Genomic DNA, 22,941 nt, shown 5'->3' on the forward strand with positions numbered 1-22,941 from the left:
GGGCTGGTGAAGACACAGAAGAAAGAGACATCTGGGCGGCCAGGGCTGCCGCTCCCTCAGCCTGGTGGGCGCCCAGCCCCTCCTGGCTATGTCCTGCTCACACGCAGGGGTTGTGGAGGAGCCGGGAGGGCCCAGAGGCCCATCTCGACACGACAGGGCTGTTCACAGCTCAGCCTGCCCCCAAGGGACATCACACCATGGTCCCATCACACCAGGAGCCAGAGCTGCCGCTCCCACCACCTCTCCCCACTCCTTCCCGTCTCTCCCCACTTCTTCCTTCTTTCTGTCCATTAAAGAGCTAAGAGGCTTCCTCAGACCCCCAACAGAGCAAAAGAAAGAATTTCTGTGCGTATTGGAGGTTTGCTCCATTTTCAAGGCCCCAAGATGGACTTGATGCCCGACGACTGCGTCACTGGTGTTAGAAGAACCCCTGTAGGGAATTGTGATGTTTCCCAGGATGGGCTCCAAGAGTTTCCCATTTCCTGCTAATGCAGGGGCTCCCGAGAAAAGGCCAGCGACTGGGATATTGAGGGCCCAGTGCTGATATATTTGACTATATTTACACATGGTCCCTATGCTTCCATGCCAGGCACCTGAAGTAATCATAAAAGCCTCACAGTCACGAAATGGTGATGGCATCATTGTTCCCACTTTACAGATGCGGAGACTGAGGCCAAGAGATGAAGCAACTTACCCAGTTGTGACTGAAGCTGCCTGGCTACTCCGCCCACTTTGCCATCCGGCCTCCTCGGGGCCCCTCGGGCAGCCCGGGCCCCGCCCATCACCACTTCCTGTCTTCTCACAATCAGTGAGATACCTGACTGCTTTCTCCACGTCCCGTTCTTTGACAAACAGTGCATTTGAATCATTTTCCCCCTCGGATTAATTCATTTTTACTTCTGCTGTAAATGGCTGATTCTTCTATGACGATGTTTGTCCTTTCCCACACTGATTTCTGTGAGCTCTCGGGGCCGGTGTCCCATCTGTGACACAATCCCAGCCCACCGCATTCGGTAGGTGACCCTGTGAAGGCTGATGACAGCTCTGGGCTCTAGGTGAGGCCATGTTGTCGTAACTCGCACGGAGCAAGCCTTTGTCTCTGGATGCCCAGGGTGACGTCACTGCTTTATTTGCCTTCCGCCTCCCATATGTCAGTTTCACATGTTTAGAAAGAGTAATAAAACTTTTCCATTCTCTTTCCTAACTTCAGTTTTATGCTTAGAAAAGCCTTTTCACCCCCAGAGTGCAAAAGTATGCACCCATATGTCCCTCCAATTCCGTTACCATTTCACTTGCACTATGCTTATCTCTTCGAACCATCTGGAATTCATTTTATCGTGAGGTAAGAATCCAGCTTCAATTTTTTTTTCAAAAATTGTAGCCACCTATGCCAGTAACACTTATTGCAGAGTTCATCTTGACTACATGGACCTAATTCCCCCTTTTCATGTAAGAAATGCTAAAATGCCTTGAGTCGTTTCTGGATTGTCTATTGACTGCCGTTATTCGATTTCTGTCTGCGCGAGTACTGGGCTACTTTAGCCATTATCTTAAGGTAGTTTGCTATTTGGTTCTCTGGGTCATTTCACATGGTTATTTTTCAGAGTATTCTTGGTTATTCTTGCACATTTTTTCCAAGTGACCTTAATATCATTTTGTTCCCCAATAGACTTTGGGGATTTTAACAAGAATTTCATCCCCAAGGCATCAAGGCACCTTCCCGGGAGAACGGGCACATTTAAACGCGAAATCTTCCCATGTGGGAACACAGGTGTCACTCTGAAGAGACTCTCACCAGCATTGTCACATTTCTCATGATTTCTAGAGCTCTATTCTTGATCGTTCTGTTACTCTTGAAAATGAAAAGCGATTTTCCATTGAGCCGCATTTCATTAACTCGAAGATGCCATTGATTTGAAGATGTCACCTTTTCAGGAAAAGAAAGTAGAAAATATTTACTATATACAATGGACATGAAAACATCCCCATTTCTGGAAAATTATTCAGTGAATAAGTGAGACTATCTATATTCCTCAATCTGGTATATATAGATGGAGAGAGAAACATGCTTGGTGTTGCTAATCAATACACAGAACATGTAGACAGACCATGAACTCCTGGACTTTCATTGTGTCACCAGCTACCTCTGAACTCACGCTTGTTATTGCTTTTCAATAAATCAGATCGTCTTCAAATGATGGCGGAAAAAAGGTCTCTGATGGTAGCTTGTTTTCACTTGTCTTGTGAATGGTGACTTTGTCCTCAGTCTCATTCATGGGTCGCTGGCTACCAGTCTTTTCCCACTGAGCCTTTCCAACGAGTAGATGTCAGGATGGCAGTGGCGTACCTGTACCACCACCTGCACATGTGCACCACCACCTGCACGTCCCCACCACCACCTACACGTCTGACGTATCTTCCCGTTGCCTCCCACAGGTCAGCAGTTTACTGTCCATTTGGAGCTGAGGGAAGGCCTCGGGCCATCCCTCTCTGTCCTATTGCTTTTTTTTTTTTAACATCTTTATTGGAGTATAATTGCCTTACAGTGGTGTGTTAGTTTCTGCTTTATAACAAGTGAATCAGCTATACATACACATATATCCCCATATCCCCTCCCACTTGCGTCTCCCTCCCACCCTCCCTATCCCACCCCTCTAGGTGGTCACAAAGCACTGAGCTGATCTCCCTGTGCTATGTGGCTGCTTCCCACTAGCTAGCTATTTTACATTTGGTAGTGTATATATGTCCATGCCACTCTCTCACTTCGTCCCAGCTTACACTTCCCTGCCCCCCACGTCTTCAAGTCCATTCTCTACATCTGCATCTTTATTCCTGTCCTGCCCCTAGGTTCTTCAGAACCATTAATTTTTTTTTATATTCCATATATATATGTGTTAACATCGGTATTTGTTTTTCTCTTTCTGAGTTACTTCACTCTGTATGACAGTCTCTAGGTCCATCCACCTCACTACAAATAACTCAATTTTGTTTCTTTTATGGCTGAGTAATATTCCATTGTATATATGTGCCACATCTTCTTTATCTATTCATCTGTCAATGGACACTTAGGTTGCTTCCATGTCCTGTCTATTGTAAATAGAGCTGAATTAACATTGTGGTACATGACTCTCCTTTTTTTTGCTGTACGCGGGCCTCTCACTGTTGTGGCCTCTCCTGTTGCAGAGCACAGGCTCCAGACGTGCAAGCTCAGCGGCCATGGCTCACAGGCCCAGCTGCTCCGCGGCATGTGGGATCTTCCCAGACCAGGGCACAAACCCGTGTCCCCTGCATCGGGAGGCAGACTCTCAACCACTGCGCCACCAGAGAAGCCCACATGACTCTTTTTGAAGTATGGTTTTCTCAAGGTATATTCCCAGTAGTGGGATTGCTTGGTCATATGCTAGTTCTATTTTTAGTTTTCTAAGGAACCTCCATACTGTTCTCCATAGTGGCTATATCAATTTACATTCCCACCAACAGTGCAAGAGTGTTCCCTTTTCTCCACACCCTCTCCAGCATTTATTGTTTGTAGATTTTTTGATGATAGCCATTCTGACTGGTGTGAGGTGATACCTCACTGTACTTTTGATTTGCATTTCTCTAATAATTAATGACATTGAGCATCATCCTTTGTCAGTTGCTTCATTTGCAAATATTTTCTCCCCTTCTGAGGGTTGTCTTTTGGTCTTGTTTATGGTTTTCTTTGCTGTGCAAAAGCTTTTAAGTTTCATTAGGTCCCATTTGTTTATTTTTGCTTTTATTTCCATTTCTCTAGGAGGTGGGTCAAAAGGATCTTGCTGTGATTTATGTCATAGAGTGTTCTGCCTATGTTTCCCTCTGAGAGTTTTATAGTGTCTGGCCTTACATTTAGGTCTTTAATCCATTTTGAGTTTATTTTTGTGTATGGTGTTAGGGAGTATTCTAACTTCATTCTTATTTACCATTGCAACAAAAAGAATAAAATATCTAGGAATAAACCTACCTAAGGAGAAAAAGGAACTGTATGCAGAAAACTATAAGACAGTGATGAAAGAAATTAAAGATGATACAAACAGATGGAGAGATATACCATGTTCTTGGATTGGAAGAATCAACATTGTGAAAATGACTCTACTACCCAAAGCAATCTACAGATTCAGTGCAATCCCTATCAAACTACCAATGGCATTTTTCACAGAACTAGAACAAAAAAGTTCACAATTTGTATGGAAACACAAAAGACCCCAAATAGCCAAAGCAATCTTGAGAAGGAAAAACGGAGCTGGAGGAATCAGGGTCTCTGGCTTCAGACTATACTACAAAGCTACAGTAATCAAGAAGGTATGGTACTGGCACAAAAACAGAAATATAGATCAATGGAACAGGATAGAAAGCCCAGAGATAAACCCACACACATATGATCACCTTATTTTTGATAAAGAAGGCAAAAATATACAATGAAGAAAAGACAGCCTCTTTAATAAGTGGTGCTGGGAAAACTGGACAGCTACGTGTAAAAGAATGTCCTATTACTTTTTGACCTAAGTATTCATAGGATCCCTTCTTCTTCCTGGAAGTTCAAGTGTTTATCAGTATGTGTCAGGGTATTTCTCCCTTTCTGAACGTAGCAGGTGCTGGGGAGCCCGTTTCTGCTGTGCAGTAGCTGTTCTCAGGCTATTTTTCTTCCTGCTTGTCTGAATACTGTTTTGTGCCATTTATTCCAGCTCCTCTTCAGGGCCACTGACCCCTCAGCTGCTGGGCCTGTTCTTCTCCTCCTACCCTACAGGATCTTCACCTTTCCTTCTTTCTAAATCACTTGCCTTTTCCAGGCACATTTTGGTGCTTTCTCAGGCTCATCCTCCATGTCACTGAGTGGATGTTCTAAGTGCCAGTGTTGCCCTTCACGGAACTGCCGTTCTGAAATGACCTCTTTGACTTCACAACTGTATTCCCTCCTCACACCAAGTTTCCTCTCCATCTCTCGCCAGCTCTTTTCCCCTTTGTTGTCTCACTTATTCTTTCATCTCCAGTTTCACACAAAAAATTTTTTCTTGATTTTTGAAGTTAGAAAACAGTTTGCTATTTACAATTGAGTTTTACTTCCTGTAGTACACCCTTTACAAAGTGTGTTTCTCTCTTTTCTTACCCACATAATTTTTATGCTATTACACATTTGTATTTTCTGTTCATATGTATTTTCTGTGCACATGGACACCAGGCAAAAGTGACCTAACCTAGAGTTAGGGATCCTGGGGCTGACTTCCTAGTCTCTTCCACCAGGTGGGACACCCCCTGAGCTAGAGCAGACCCCGCAAATACTCCCTCCCCCAGTGGTGACTGGGAGGACCAGAGTGGGAGGCTCCAAGACCCTTCAGGACACCATGACAAATGGCATCCCCTGGGCTTCCCTGGGCCAGCCGACTGGGGTGTCGGGAAGCTGGGCAGAGCATGGGTGCGGTGAGAGGAGATGTGCTGTGGCCATTCTGAGTTCACCTGGAGGCAAAGGCAAGACCAGCTGGACCAGAGAGGATGGTCCATCCCTGCTCCAGGAAGACCACGCCCTCAGGCTGGGTGATGCTCCACAACGTGAGGTGTGCACGGTAGGGGAAAGCCTGGGCAGATGGGCCCTCCCGAGCCCTCCAGCTTGAGGCCTAAGATGAGGTGCCAACAGCCAAAAAACAATCCCATTCACCTTGTTTCTGAGGAGACACAGGTGGCACCCCTCACCTGTGATGGCCTAATTTTCACCTCAGGGTTTACACCCTCAGTTATAATAGCTAACATCTTTCCAATAATAAGCCCCTAACTCTGTGACCAGTACCCAGGCTGAAGCTCTTCTGGGTCAATGACACAAGGCCAGTGTAATCACAGCTGATAAGACACCATGACGAGATCCTTCCTGAGGTGAGAACAGTGAGGTTGTGTGGGTCCAAGATGCATGAAGTGTGCCCACAAGACACCTGTACCTCCTGCCAAACAGCAGTCTCAGCAGAGGCACCATCACTCTGTACTGCTCAGGTATAGACACCAGGAGACCCCAAAGGGGACAGCGGAGGAAAGCAGGCAGGACAGGAGGGGCCATGTGTAGAGAAAGGCGGGAGGTGACACTGCAGGGGGCACTGCACAAGGACAGGGAGGTGCCAGGAGAGGACGTGACCCCAAGTAAGCCTGTCCCCCAACCTGCTACTCCATGACCTTGAGCCTCCTCGGTAGTAAAATGAGTCGCACATTTCTGCCTTACCTGCTGCACAGGTAAGGATGAAGGTTGACAATGAATTTGCAAGCAGTTTGTAACTCTAAGGCATCCTCATGCATACAAGTGGTTATCTAGCATCATCCAATGTGTCTTCTTAAATTTGGTTGAGTGTCTAGTCTCAGCCAGTCCCTACACTGAGATCTTTGATCGCGACCATCATGGCCATCATGGTGTCGTCATTCCCATTTATTGAGCCTTAACTATGTGTCAAGCAGTACAGAGAATTTTGTCCACATTATTTAATTTATTCCTCACATATGAGATATATAACTACATATCCCCTTTTATAATGTGTGTTCCCTCTGCTCAGGGGAAGAACCAAGACTCAGATACAAGTAAGATGGCTTGTCTGGATTCATAAAGCAGTGAAGGGCGGAACCCAGGTTTGAATCTGATCTCTGGGTCTCCTCCCACAACATGTCACCTTGCAGAAGCCCTGGAAGTTGGCTGGAACACAATGGAAAGTCTTCATCAGGAACCATGGAACCATGGCTGGTAGAAAGCGTGGCCAGAGCAGAAGAGAAGGAGGGACAAGGAACCTCAAAAACTGCCCACCCTTGACAGCCAGCATCAAGGTGAGATTTGAGGTTAGCCAAAGCTGACAATCTCCTTTAAATCTCAGACTGTGTGACAGCAAGTCCAGCCATCAGTGTGTGTCAGGCGGTGGGCGTAGTGGGATGAGGAGGGAACACTGCTAATTGCTAAGGGCTGTTAAGAGCGTCTGGCTTCCACTTTGTTGGAAAATAGAGTACATTTATGCATGCTTTGAAATTAAACATCTGTCCCCAATATTATGTGGCAATGGACATTTTCCCCCAGTTTTTATTAGTTAATGAAATTTCTGTTCTTTTAATGTAAAAATAGATAATGAATGAGTCTGACGACACCAAGGAAAAGTCTCAGTTCTCTGAAAGGAAATGAGCTTGGCAGAACCCACCATGTGGAAAATTTTGGGAAAAGCCCCACCAGGGGATCCACGTGCTGCTGTCCTGCCCAGGGACTCAAGTGTCCTTTTACCCCCAGGGACCGTCCAGGCAGGTAAGAATAATAGTGACTTAATGGGCCAAAGAGGAAATCAGGGATGGCTCTAAGGACCGTGTTTGACCAGAGATGATGTAATGGCCTAGCCCCAGAGAGAACGAAGGGCCCCCAATACTCAAGTCTCTTTCTCTTTCACACACTCTCCCGGTGCCCACCCCAGGGAGGGCACTGCAGCAAATGCCACTGATCACCTCCATTTTAAACTCATTCCTTGCCTGATGAAATGTCAACCAAATTTGCAGAAACATATATTCCCATACCCTACAGATTATTGATTATATTTATAAATATCTACTTGTTCCTGAATGTATTTCTAGGTCATTGATGTTCTGTGCTCTCTGGATCTCTATTCAAAAGATTTCTGAGTCAGCCTAGTACTGTGGGCGTAGAGCACCTTTCCCCCTCAGCCTCCTAAAATCTTAAATGTTCATCTTGACCTCTGTCTCCCCAACACCAAAGCCATGGTTAAAAACTGGTCATGAGCTAAAAGAGCAGCTTCTGAAGTTGTTCAATGTGTCCCAAGATGCCTTGGCCCTGCGCTATCTTGCTACATTGCTGAGGATGGACCAGGCCTCCTACCTCAATCTTCACTAACTGAACAGAAGCAGGGATGGCCTGGACCAGAGCACAAGCACCAAATCTTTGTTCTTTGCCAGGACCAGCATCTTCCCATGATGGAGAGCTTCTTCTGAGTCTCTGCTGCCTCAGGAGCCCAAGAAAGACTGGGCCGGAGCCAGAAGCCAATCTCAGCAATGGCTCCCAAAGTTATTGGGCACCTCTGGGGCTCTTCCAGAGGTGGAGCTCCCTGCTCAGCCCGCAGGCTTGGAGATCCAGCCAGGAGAGCAGTGCCCAGCTCTGGGGTGAGGGCAAGTCAGGGGCTCAGGGAGGAGGTGACCCTTGGGAACACATGCTCTGTGGGCTGGGGTTTGGGTACGCACTACCAACGAGGGTGGAATTGCCTTTGTAAATGAGAACTTCCCTTTGCAGATTTGCACAGCCCAGCCTCTGACTTCTAGGTCAGAAATTAATTCCTAATCCCACAGACTCAGTTCTCCCAGCTGACCTGGGAGTATGAGCCAGCTGAAATGATAGAAACAAGAGTCTTCCTGGCACCCTCGAACATCTTACAAAATGACCTTCAATGTATGAACCTGAGGGGTGCTTCTAGCCCATATTCTTTGTAATTAATCCCAGTTAACAATTGTAAAGCGATGACAATAGAGTTTAGTTTATGATCTCATTTATCACTCTCCCCGTCATTAAAATATGAGATGCAAGTGCCCCACCCAAATACTTGAAGAAAAGCCAGTGAATGCAAAGTATAAATTCCTTCCCCAGTGTCTCTGGCTTGTGGACTTGTCGTTATGGGGTGGCCGCAAGCACTGGCCTCCTTTCATGTCATCTGGGATTTACTTATGGAGCAAGAAATGAAATACACTAAAATCAGATTTTGTCTGGGGAATCCATCTTCTTCTAAGCCAAATGAAATGCATGTATTCCATTAGTATGTGGTAGGAGAGTAAGATGATGATAGAATTGGCCAATCTACCGTCTTTTAGGACAGAAATGGCGATTGTTTGCTTGTGGGAAAGAAGCATTTGTGAATTCAAAAAAATCTGAAAATGAGCATAAACATTCCATGACTCATGAATTAGTCATTCAATGGTACATTTTTCCCCAACTCCCTGGAGCAGCTGACCTAATCAAGGTGCGTGATGGCTGAGTGGACTTTATTCCATCCCTCCCCACTGACACACACATGGAGTGGCCTTCCCCTCAGTTACACCCACATGAGCATCCTGCCAGCTGTTCTAAGAAATGACAACAATAGATAAATAAGGAGGATGGGGCAAACTCCTAGTTATGCAACTTAGGGCTGTACCCTAGTGTGTGCAAGAGGGAAGACTCTGGTTTCTGGGTCATTGTTCAAACTCCTCTGGAAAATATGTTTTGATCCTTTTTTTTTTTCCAGGAGGCAGAACTAGAACAAAATGTGGAAGTTTGAAGGAGAGCTATTTGGGCTCAATGCAGAGAAGGATTTTCTCACCAGAGCTGCCCTACCATGATGCAGTCCACCCTGAATTCTCCCATTGTGTAAGTATTTTCAGTAGCACCTGGACTACCATCAGTTGGGGACACTTTCAGGGGGTGGACCTGAGCAGTCACAGTTGGTGTTCTTCCCTTATTCCCCCCACCCCAGCGTAAAACTGATGATACCTGCAGCTCTGTCCCAAGCCTTCTTCTACAGCAGGAGCAGGCCAGAATGCCAGGGAGTTAAGGGCCCCTAGGATCAGCTCTCCACCAATGACGGACAAGAAGTGGTGGATAAATACTCCAGCTCTCACACCCCTCAGGTGGGCTGACTCAGACGTGATCCACAGTGGGCCAGAGACCCCCAGGAGGTTGGGTCCTAGCTGTCCCCCCCCCCAGTCATTGATGCTCCTCCTATCAAATTCCTCCCATGTTCCACTCTGTATTCACCTGCCAGTGCTTCCTAGAAGCCCCTCCAAGATAAATTACTTGTGTTCAAATCCTTATCTCAGCGTCTGCTGCTGGAGGAGCCCACCTAATTATGTAGCTTTGTGCACTGGGGTGGTCACATTGTGGGGGAAGAAAACCTCTCTGACTCTCTGGAACCTTGAAATCAAAACCTGGGAAGAAGATAAAGGGAGAGAGTTGATAATGGTTTGGAGATGAAGAGGCTGAAGCCAGGATAAATCCAGGGACCACTGACCACGCCCTGAGAACCAGAAAGAACCAGCTTAGGTGTGCTGGGACGCTCACTCTGCACATCCCCAGAGGAGATGGCAGCCCAGTTGGAATATGCATCCTAAGTCTCAGAGACATTTGTATGTGAAAACCTCACAGACACTTATTAGCCCTCTGACCCAAGTTGGTTCCCTAATCTTCAGGGGGGTTTATATCATATATATTTGTAAATATACACTAAGTACACAATAATGATGGCATTTCAAATCAATGGGGGAAACAGGGTAACTAACATTTATAAATTCATAAAGTTAAACATTGCTTTGTCTTAAACTAAAATAATTTCAATTGTGATTGAAATATTAAACATGAAAGAAAAACAAAATTATGGAAGTCCAAAAAGACATGATAGTTGAATATTTACATAACCATAAAATGGCATGGGAAATTTTAAGCGTAACCCCGAAGCAAAAACTATAAAGAGAAAAGTAAGTGAATCAGTCTACACAGACATCTAAAACTTCTTTATATCAACAATAAAATGAAAAAGAAGATACAAAATGGACAATACACCAGACAAATTGTTAATGGTCTTGATATAGAGAGAGCATTTGAAAAGAAACAATGGAATAGAAGTGGGCTAAGAATGTGAATATAAATGCTACATAAATTAAGGGGAAGTTTAATCTCACTAGTAGCTAAAGAAAAATGCCATCATTTCCTATCGAAAAGAAGAGGTCTATTAGATATCTATGTCCCATGTTGATAGAAATGTGAGAAGACAGAGAAATACTATCCTGAAGTCTAGGAAGAAGTGGAAATTTATCTGAACTGGAAATTGGCAATACGCACAGGCAACAGAAGCTCCAAAAACAGGTAGGCGCTCGTACTCGTGAATTTTACTTCTAGAAATTTAATGCTCCTCCTCTCCAAATGTAAACTATGTCCAAAAACAATATTAAAAAACATTCATTACAAAACAGTGTTGCTAAGTAGGAACTGTTAGAATAGGAACGACTTAGCCACCTAAAAATATGAATGTGATTATATAAACTATAGTACATCTACTCAATAAGACACTAAAATGGCCATTAAAATTATACTGAAGCAACGCATATATTGACATAGAAAATGTTCATAAAATGTTAGATGAAATCAGAAGTTATGAAATTTTGGGGGGAAGCGTACATAAACATAAAAACAATCTGAAAGCCACTAACAGTTGTTTCTTAGTGAGTGGGAGGATCATGGGTTTGTCCCACAGGATGTTCTGACTTTAATAAAAATTGATGCAGCCACTATGGAGAACAGTACGGAGGTTCCTTAAAAAACTACAAATAGAACTACCATATGACCCAGCAATCCCACTGCTGAGCATATACCCTGAGAAAACCAGAATTCAAAAAGAGTCATGTAGGGCTTCCCTGGTGGTGCAGTGGTTGAGAGTCTGCCTGCCAATGCCGGGGACATGGGTTCGTGCCCCGGTCCGGGAAGATCCCACATACCGCAGAGAGGCTGGGCCCGTGAGCCATGGCCGCTGGGCCTGCGCGTCCGGAGCCTGTGCCCCACAGCGGGAGAGGCCACAACAGTGAGAGGCCTGCGTACTGCAAAAAACAACAACAACAACAAAAGAGTCATGTACCAAAATGTTCACTGCAGCTCTATTTACAATAGCCAGGACATGGAAGCAACCTAAGTGTCCATCGACAGATGAATGGATAAAGAAGATGTGGCACATATATGCAATGGAATATTACTCAGCCATAAAAAGAAACGAAATTGAGTTATTTGTGGTGAGGTGGATGGACCTAGAGTCTGTCATACAGAGTGAAGTAAGTCAGAAAGAGAAAAACAAATACCGTATGCTAACACATATATATGGAATCTAAGGAAAAAAAAAAAGTCATGAAGTACCTAGGGGTAAGACGGGAATGAAGACACAGACCTACTAGAGCATGGACTTGAGGATATGGGGAGGGGGAAGGGTAAGCTGGGACCAAGTGAGAGAGTGGCATGGACATATATACACTACCAAACGTAAAATAGATAGCTAGTGGGAAGCAGCTGCATAGAGCAGGGAGATCAGCTCAGTGCTTTGTGACCACCTAGAGGGGTGGGATAGGGAGGATGGGAGGGAGGGAGATGCAAGAGGGAAGAGATATGGGAACATATGTATATGTATAACTGATTCACTTTGTTATAAAGCAGAAACTAACACACCATTGTAAAGCAATTATACTCCAATAAAGATGTTAAAAAAATTGTATAAAGTATAAAAAAAATAGAGTTACAGGAAAAAGAAATCTATTATTTTGGGGGTAAGAAAAAAATCAACATCTGAAATTTCATTTGAATAAAAATAATAAATGTAAATCATCTATATGTTTAACTAAAACAACTAGGAAGGGGACAAAATATTTTTAATTAAACAATATAAGAGGAAGGAAATCATAAGGAATAAAAGATAAATTAAGACATTAGGAAAGAGAATAGTGCCATCGACAAATAAAACCATGTGTTTGAAAAAGCAATAAATAGTCCAAAAAAGCAGAATAAAAATGTGCATATGCACTATAACCTCAATCATGTTTTTTAAAAATAAATATATTTATTTAATTTTTTTTTTTTTGCGGTACGCGGGCCTCTCACTGTTGTGGCCTCTCCCGTTGCGGAGCACAGGCTCCGGACGCGCAGGCTCAGCGGCCATGGCTCACGGGCCCAGCCGCTCCGCGGCATAAAGGATCTTCCCGAACCAGGGCACAAACCCATGGCCCCTAGCATCGGCAGGCGGACTCCCAACCACTGCGCCACCAGGAAAGCCCTATTTAATTGTTTATTTTTGGCTGCATTTGGTCTTCATTGTTGCGCGCGGGCTTTCTCTAGTTGCGGCGAGTGGGGACTGCTCTTTGTTGCGGTGCGTGGGCTTCCCTTGTTGCAGAGCACAGAGCACAAAAAAGAAAAAATGTGAAATCAGAAAATCCTTTAGACAATGTCAAAACGGAATGTGTTCATACATTTGTGGTAGATAAATATTTCTTACGCAGCACAGAGTGTACTAACCTTAAAAGGAAAGCCTGATTGATTAAACTATGTTAAAATTGAGAACTTTTGCTCATCCAAAAAAAAAAATTAAGAATAAATGCCAAACCGCACAATATGGGGGAAAATATTTTAAACACAAATAATTATATCCAGGAAACATTTTTTTAAGCTCCTATAAATCAATAAGAAAAAGACAACCCAATTTTTTAAGTGGGCAAGAGACTTGAAGAGACCCACAACAAAAGAGGATAGCCAAGAGTCCAGCGACCGCAAGAGCATGTGATCATTCCCTTCAATTATCAGGGAACAGGACATTTATATCACAATAAGATCACACAAAATAGTCATCACAATACCTAAATCTAAAAGAAGGATAAGACCAAGTGTTGGTGAGGATGGGGAAAGACTGGAAGGGGCATAAATGGAACGGCACTGTTGAAACACTCTTTGGCAGTATCTACAAAAGCTGACTTTTCTATACCTAGCAATCCCACTCCTCAGTATACACCCCACAGAAATGAGTGCATGGCCACAAAGAACGTGTATAAAAATATTTATAGCAGATTTATTCAGAATAGCCCCAAACTGGAAGCAAACCTAAGTTCCATCACAGCATAGAATCAGTCAATAAGTGGAGATATTTTTATATGGTGGAATACCTACTACACAGCAAGAGGAGCAGCTGAACCACTGTTTCCTGCAACAACATGCACAGAGCTCACAATGTTGGGCAAAGAAGCCAGGCATGAGGAGTAGGGATCATGTGATTCCATTCATATAACATCAAACATGGGTGTAACTAAGAGTGGCCTTAGAAGTCAGGACAGCAGTTACCTTTGGGGAGGGAGATGGGGGAAATGAGTGGGAGGTGCACAAGGGGGTTTCTTGGGTGCTGGTGTGTTCTGTGTCCTTGTCTGGGGGATGTTGCATGGATAATTTCACTTTGAAAACAATTTTTGAATTGTATACAGAAGAATTGTGCACTCTGTAAAAAATGTTTTATTAAAATGAAAAGGGGGGGAATTCCCTGGTGGTCCAGTGGTTAAGACTTTGCCTTCCAATGCAGGAGGTGTGGGTTCAATCCCTGGTTGGGGAGCTAAGATCCCACATGCCTCACAGCCAAAAAACCAAACTATGAAAACAGAAGCAATATTGCAGCAAATTCAATGAGGACTTTAAAAATGGTCCACATCGGGTCTTCCCTGGTGGCGCAGTGGTTGAGAGTCCGCCTGCCGATGCAGGGGACGCGGGTTCGTGCTCCGGTCCAGGAAGATCCCACATGCCGCGGAGCGGCTGGGCCCGTGAGCCATGGCCGCTGAGCCTGAGCGTCTGGAGCCTGTGCTCCACAATGGGAGAGGCCACAACAGTGAGAGGCCCGCGTACCGCAAAAAAAAAAAAAAAGGTCCACATCAAAAAAATCTTCAAAACAAACAAGCAAACAACAAACAAAAAGGAGCACACCCCTGTTTATAGCAGTGTTATTCACAGTAGGCAAAACATGGAAGCAACCCAAGCTGATAAGCAAAATGTGGTCCATCCATACAGTGGAATATTATTCAGTCTTGAAAAGGAAGGAAATTCTGACACATGCTGCACCTTGGATGAACCTTGAGGACATGATGCTAAGTGAAAGAAGCCAGTCACAAAAAGACAAATCCTGTATTGTTTTAAATACTTCCATGTGGTCCCCAGAGTCATCAAATTTATAGAAACAGAAGGTAGAACGGTGGTTGCCAGGGGCTGGGGGAGGGAAAAGGGGAGTTGTTGTTTAATGGGGATGGAGTTTCAGTTTTCTAAGGTGAAGAGAGTTCTAGGGATGGATGGTGGTGATGGTCGTACAACAGTAAGAGTGGACTTAATATCACTGAACTCTACACTTAAATGATTAAGACGGTAAATGTTATGTTCTGTGTATTTTACCACAATAAAAAGATTGAAAGAAAAGCAACAATAACATAAGGAAACCACCCATATGTCTAGCAATAATGGAAGCGTTTGGTGACTCTAGTCGTATCTGATCCACTTCTGCTTGGCCAGGAAGGATTCCTATGCAAAGCGCACCTGGAGGGGGCGGGCAGGGGGCAGGTCACACAGCTTCTGCTCCTTTCTCCACTGCAGAATGAGCACCTCCTGAGGAACAGCTGAAAGGATTCACAGACCCAGTTTAAATGATTTTATCTGATTCTTCAGTACATGCTATTTCAGATCCTGCTCTTTTCACCTAGCATAACTTAAGCATGTCCTCAAAATGCTATTTTGAGGATTTCATAATATCTAGGACAACAACTGGCTTATGCTCAGTACCTGACCAGCACACGTGGAGGGAGCTGCCAATACCTTTGCTCCAGGTGCTCAGGCACAGACTTACCAGCCACCTGGGGAGGGGCGACTGAGCAGTCACAAAGCCACAGCAGATCCTACCAGCCTCTTAGAGGTTAGGTAGCCTCTAACTCAATTGCTTTTACACAGATCATTGAACTACGGTCCCAGAGGAAAATGACTTTGTCAAATACCATCAAGCAAGTGCAAAGCAGAGAACAGCAGAATCCATGGCCTCCGATCTCTAACTCAGGGCTGTCTCCCACTTTACAAGGCAGAGTGGATTCAAACCACGCTGGGGAGGATGGAATACAGCTGTGAGATGCTGCTGGCCCTAAAGATGCTAAGATGCCTGTAAGGGGATGAGGTTTGTATGCGGAGATGGCGTCTCCCTCCATCTCTAATGCCACCACTTGTATTCATTCAGCCTGGGTGTGTGGCTACCCTTTTCGTTTTTATTGCTGCATAGAAAATTACTGCAAACCTATCAGCTTAGAACATTCCCGTTTACCAGCTCACAGTTCTGCAGATGAGAGGTCCAGGCAGAGCATGGCAGGGTTCTCTTCCCAGGGTCTCAAAGGCTGGAATCCGGGCATCGGATTCTGTGTTCTCATCTGGAGGTTCGACTAGGGAAGAATCCACTTCTGAGTCCGTTCAGGTTGTTGGCAGAATTCAGCTCCTCGTGGCTGTAGGGTCGAGGCCCCTGCTTTCTTGCTGGTGGTAGGCCAGGAGCAGCTCTCCCCACAAGGAGGCAGCCCACATGCTGTGCCACGCGGTCCTCTCCAGCTCATGTGGGATCTCACTCATGATTTGATGCTCTGACTTCCTGTCTCTGATGTCTAGAAACTTCAAGGGTCGTGTGCTTAGGTTAGGCCCACACAGGAATCTCTCCAGTGCCTTTAACAACCTGATCATGGGAGTGAAATCCTTTGTATTCACATGTTACACAGGGTGTCTACACCAGGGTGGGATTGGGGGCTATCTTAGAATTCTGCCTCTGGCACTGTCCTGAAGCAGCCCCGGAGAGCCTAAACACTGGTCCACGGATGTCACACCACAGCATTAGAGCCGTGGTTCATGTTGGGAAGGACCTCAGAAGACAGGAAAGCCGGTTCCTCAGATCTCCAGGTCATGGTGAGTTTGACCTTGATTCTAGCTGGGGGAAGGCAGCTCTAGTTCAGTCAAAGCACAACCAATTCCCTGCTCTGCCTTCTTGGTTGGACTCAATTTTTTAGCATTTCCAGCTTTTTCCTCCACCTGCAAGAACCCTGTGGAAATTATTCCTAATGGTCCATGAAAAGATCAAGGACCAACCACACTCAAATGTCTTCAGTCACCATGTTCTAATTTATTGGCAATATGTTCACTAATACTTTTCCTGATTATTTCCTAGTTAGGTTGCTTTACCAGATGAAAATGGTCAAAGACAGTTATTAATTAAATGAAAATGCAGTGACCAAATGTGAAGATCTCAAACTCTTTTATTTTAAAGTATCTTTTTTTTAAAAAAAAAAAGAAACACTGGGCAGGAGAAAAAATTGTCATACCTTTTTAGCTTATAAATTTATTCTCAACATCCATATGCAACTAACTTCTGGCTTCATTTCCTATCAAACGAGTCTTTGAACTTGTTTTCCTTCTAAAATCATCCCAAATAAATTTGAATTAACTCATGAGTCAGGCTGCTTTTGTTAAAGAAACACTGTGGAAAGAAAATTGAGTCCATTTCCAAAGTTGAAGAGGAAACAGTGGTGAAAGAATAATTTATAAAGTGTAACTTCACTGCTAAATTTCTGATGCTTGTCTTGTCTTTTTGAGACAATGCCTTAAAAGCCTAGCATTTTAGAGTCATAAAGAGACAAAAGGTGCTCTGATATGACTTCTTTGTCTTACAGATAAAGGAACTGAGACAGAGAGGTGAAGTGGCTTAAAGTCACAGAGCTGGTTAGTGACTAGCCCCAAGAGTGCAGATTCTCAGAGGCTCTTCATGTGGCCAGGTCATCTCCCTGACCCCTGGAACAGGGCCAAGGAGCCACCCTAAGATGTCTCCCACCCACTTATGGTTTCATGCAGACGGTGTTGCTAATGGAAATGCAAAATGACGTAAATTAGGCCGATTCTCATGTGTTACTGTTTTGAACAAAGACAGAACATCTGTCTTCACTTTGCCCCTTGCAGGAGAATCTTCTGCATGAGCTGCCTTGGATGCAACATGATGATCCTTTGCAGGGAAGGCCAAGAAGGGAGAGTGAGGGATGAAGCGACAGATCTCAGGGTTGGCATTGGGCTCCTAGAGTCTTCACTCCAGAATCTGATGACCACTATTTTGGGGAAGGTCTGATGAATTTCCAAAATGACTTCCCAGGCATGCCATTTCATTCCTCTTGTCCTTACAACCTATAATCTTTCTTATCAAAGAGTCAATAGTAGTTTAATAAGTTATTCTTATTAAACAGTGAGAGGCCCACATACTGCAAAAAAAAAAAAAAGTTATAGGTGACTATTAAAAGAACAGATACGAAACGTCTAACTTTCAAGTAGCAGAGCAGGCGACATGGAAATAAAGGAAATGTTCTATCTACCAAAGTCATTAAAGAGAAAAAGAAACAAGGAAATTAATGTTGACTAGAAAACAGAACTACAATGCTGGCAATAATTTCAAATGAATCAGTAACCACAATAAGTGTAAATGAATTATAAATCACCTTTCTAAAGACAGATTTTTTTTTTAACCAGACAGACCCTAAAATTGAACTTTTGATTAGACACCAAGATAAATAGATGTGAAAATCCTATCAAGTGTCAGATTCACAAAGGAAATGTTTGGGGACCAGTCCACTGCCTCTGAGCTCACACACACTCAAGAATATCATGGGAACTGGACAATGGAGAGATCATGGATTTGTGGAGTGCAGCTTTGGTGAAAGTGGTGCTTACAGCTCAAGCCTTCCTGACCCAAGAGAATGGGCTCAACTGTAGCCCCTGGAGAGCCTGATGTACGTAGTGCAGACTGCCTCCTTCCTCCTGCCTGCTGACCAGAATAGAGGTTCTGGTCAGCTGCTTTAGCAGGTGTGTGAAGAGAGGGCTGCTACACGGGGAAGACTTATACAACCAGATGTTGTTAGGACAAGATGTTCTCCTGTACCAGCTGTGGGCCATGCAAAAGAGAGGGGATGGAAGAGGGGGAGACAGACTGGAAACTGAAACAAGAGACACGTGTGTGCGTGCATACACACACACACACACACACACACACACAGGTTCAGGCTCTTCCCCAGAGGACCACCTGAACTGTCTGAGGACCTTGAGCAGCAGACCTCTGAGGTCCAGCACAGGAGCACCAATGATGGCATGAATGACCCTGAAGAACCCCAAAAAGGTCCCACCAGAACCAGGGTAAAACCTCTGCTAGACCCACAAGGCAGAAACACTCCCCCACTCCTCTCCTCTCTCTGTATGCTCCAACTGGGCCAAGGGTAGTGCCTCCCTGAGGGCTGTCAACTCACCAACTACGAGACTTCACTGGGGTGTGTGGTGGTAAGTGAATATGAAAGTTTTGATTAACAGTTCAGCCACATTTATTGATTTTTGAATTGAGATGTGTTTGAGGACTTGGTGGCAACCTGGAAGTCAGAGGTGAGTCAGGACTTGCCCAAGCCCATGACTGTGTAAGATGACAGCCAATTAACAAGTTTTAAAGAGACAGAGAACAAAAATAAAGTCCTTCTTTAATTACAGCATGAACTGTGTCTTTTCCACATACTAGTCACACAATATTCAGCTACATACGCACCATGAGAGAAACACCCAAGCTCATGGAAACTGAGAGGTTGAAAGTGAAGAGATGGGAAATGACAAGCAATTGCTAAACAAAAGAAAGCTTGAATGGCTTTATGAATATTAGGCAAAAGAGCTTAAGAAAAAGTATTATCAGGGACTAAAAGATCATTTTTAGTGATAAAAGCAATAACTCTATAAGATTGGTAATCATCGATACGCACACACATCAAATAACATAGCCTCAACATACACAAAGCAAAAATTGACAGAAATATAAGAAGTCAACAAATCTATAACTGAAGTAAAACATTTTAGCACACTTCTCTTACTAACAGATAAATCAAGCTTTCAAAATATCAGTAAGGATAGAAAAGATTGAAATACCATAATTGATCTATGGGATATAGTAGATAAGAGATGGGGATGGAGAGAGAGAGAGACAGAGAGAGCTCTCAGACTCCCACAGATACACGTTCTTTTCAAACACATAAAATATGTTTTTAAAATTTGAATACATACATAATGGATCACAAAGGAAGTCTTGAAAAATACCAAAGATCTGAAAACATGTGGTCCACAATGAATTTAGAAATAAAATTTTAAAGTCAGTTAAAATGCACCCATACATTTGGAAATAAATAACGCTTTCAAATAATTCATGGGTCTGGAAGAAATTGTAATGGAGATTATAAATACCAAGAACTGAATGATGACAAAAGAACTTATACGCAAAAATCTGTGTAAAGTAGATGAAAGGGGATGTTATAAAGAATTTATAATATTAAACATATATTTTAGAAAACAAGAGAGATTTTTAATTAATGAGCTAAGAATGCAATGTAAAAATTTAGATAATACAAATCAATGTAAAAACCAAAAGAAAAAATAATAAAGGTCAAAATTATGGAAATAGTAAATAAAGAAGCAATAGGGAGAAACAAAAGAATCAAAATATGATTCTTTATAAAGGACTAATAAAAATTCAAATTTTTCTTGATTAATTAATCAAGAAAAAGGCATGAATAAATATTAGAAATGAAAAATAAGAATGATTCTGAGAAGTTGTGATTAAGATATAAAAATAAATGAAAAATTTCAGGCTAATATATTTGAAATGTTATATGTAGTGGACAATTTTCTTTAAAAATTAAATTACTGAGGCTTCTATTTTGACTAATAGTTAGTCCAGTCCAAAGTCTAGAAAAGGAGGAAAGACTATCTTCTTTTACAAGGCAAGCATCCCCATGGTACAAAACAAGATAAGGCAGGAAAAAAGAGAAAATTATGAAAAATCCTCAGCACAGCAAAGAAAACAGTCAACAAAATGAAAAGGCAACCTATAGAATGAAAGAAAATATTTGCAAACCACACATCTGATAAGGGGTTAATATCCCCCCCAAAAATGTATTAGGAACTCAAACTATTCAATAGAAAAAAATCCAACTGACAAATGGACAGAGAAGCTCAATAAACATTTTTCCAAAGAAGACATACAAATGGCTAACAGGTACATGAAAAGGTGTTCAATGTCACTAACCATCAGAGAAACATAAATCAAAACCACAATGAGATATCACCTCATACCTGTTGGGATGGCTTTTATCAAAAAGACAAGAGATAACAAGTGTTGGCAAAGATGTGGAGAAAAGGGAACACTTGTGCACTGTAGGTGCGAAAGTAAATTGGTGCAGCCACTATGGAAACTATATGAAGGTTCCTCAAAAAATTAAAAATAAAACCACTGTATGATCCAGGTATTTCACTCCTGGGTATATCCAAAGGAAACCAAATCCGTATCTCAAAGAGATATGTGCATTCCCATGTTTATTGCAGCATTATTTGCAATAGCCAAGATACAGAAACAACCTAAGTCTTAAGTGTGCATCGATGGATTAATGGATAAAGAAGATGTGATAGAAGATGATAGATAGATAGATAGATAGATAGATAGATAGATAGATAGATAGACAGATAGATAGATTGTTATTCATCCATGAGAAGAAAATCCTGCCATTTGTGACAACATGAATGGACTTTGAAGACACTATGGTAAGTGAAATAAGCCAGAGAAAGACAAACACTGTATGATCTCACTTATATGTGGAATCTAAAAACAAACAAAATAATATAGAACTCATAGAAACAGAGGGTAGAATAGTGGTTACCAAGGGCTAGAGGTGGGGGAAATGAAGAGATGTTCATCAAAGGGTACAAGAATTGTCGAAAGATGAATAAGTTCTAGGAATCTAACATTCAGCCTAGTGACTATTGTTAATATCACATTTTATACTTGGATTTTCTAAGAGCATAGATCTTAAGCATTCTCACCGCAAAAAAAGTAACTGTGCAGTGATGGATGTGTTAATTAGCCTAATTGTGGTAATCATTTCACATTGTGTAAATATATCAAATCATCACATTGTACACTTTAAATATATACAGTTTTATTTGTCAATTATACCTCAATAAAACTGGGGAAATTAATTAATTTTTAAAGGAAAATTATGAACACAGACTCAAAAATTCTAAACAAAATACTAGCAAATAGAATCCTAAAATGCATGAGAAGCAAATATAAATCATGACCAAGTTAGTCGTATCCCAGGAATGCAAAGATGGCTTAACATTAGAAAATCTGGTAATGCAATTTGCCATAAAAACTGATCTAAGAAGAAAAAAATTATCATCTAATTAAATGCAAAAGAAGGCATTTGATAATACTAAACATCCATTCACAATTAAGGGAAAGAATCCTTGCAAAGTAGGAATAGAAATTATCTCTTCATCTATTAATAGATATCTACCAAAAACTTTCAAGAGATATTCTAATGGGAACATATTAAAATGTTCTCTTTAAAAAATCCAAATTGAGGGACATGTCACAAAAATAACTGGTCTGAATTCTTCAAACAGGTCACAAAAGACTAAAAAGGGAGTGAAGGGACTGGGAACTGTTCTCAGTTGACGATTAAAGAGTGACAACTAGGGCTTCCCTGGTAGCGCAGTGGTTGAGAGTCCGCCTGCTGATGCAGGGGACACGGGTTCGTGCCCCGGTCTGGGAAGATCCCACATGCCGTGGAGCGGCTGGGCCCGTGAGGCATGGCCGCTGAGCCTGCGTGTCCGGAGCCTGCGCTCTGCAACGGGAGAGGCCACAACAGTGAGAGGCCCGCGTACCACAAAAAATAAATAAATAAATAAATAAAATAAAGACTGACAACTAAATACAATGTGTGATCCTTAATCGGATCCTGGATCGAGGAAAAAAAAAAAAAGTTGTAGCGAACCTTACTGGGACAGTTGATGAAATTTTAAATACATATAGTGTAATAGATAATAATAGCACTTTTAGCTATGTTAAATTTCCCAACTCTCATTATGTAAAAGAACACCCAGTTCTTAAGCTATTTCTACTAGAGCCATTTAGGGTGAAATATTATGATGTCTGATACCCAAATGGTTTAGAAAAAAATAATAGAGGAGAAAAACAGACACATGTTAATAACTAGTGGATCTAGGTGAAGGGTTTGCAGGTATTAGTTCTTTTGTCTTTTCTGAGGTTTTAAAACGGTTCAAAATGAAAAGTAGGGAGATGTTTTGTTCTTTTCAAAGGATCAAGACAAGGATGTGCTTATCATGCATCTATTTAACATTGTTCTAGAGGTATGGACAATGCAAGACGACAAGAAAGATAAATGAGGATTTTGCAAAAAAATAAAATAAAATGTTTTTCACATACAACACAATTTTATACATAGAAAAATCTAAAAACAGAAGACAAATACAAGTAAATAGCTTCTTATACATGTCAGCAACCA

The 22,941-nt window shown here is 42.5% G+C and overlaps 1 protein-coding gene across 1 annotated transcript in view; it reads right to left on the minus strand.

The window, feature by feature from the left end:
- Positions 1 to 1,903: 1,903 nt before the first annotated feature.
- The window catches only part of ASB1 (ankyrin repeat and SOCS box containing 1), a 227,434-nt gene continuing 206,396 nt past the window's right edge, over positions 1,904 to 22,941 (minus strand). The window contains exon 6 of the transcript XR_009564497.1: positions 1,904 to 1,927. The gene's annotated coding sequence lies outside the window, so the exon portion shown is untranslated. The remainder of the gene's footprint in view (positions 1,928 to 22,941) is intronic.

The sequence above is a fragment of the Globicephala melas genome, chromosome 7, assembly GCF_963455315.2.
Source record: "Globicephala melas chromosome 7, mGloMel1.2, whole genome shotgun sequence".
NCBI classification, from domain to species: domain Eukaryota; kingdom Metazoa; phylum Chordata; class Mammalia; order Artiodactyla; family Delphinidae; genus Globicephala; species Globicephala melas.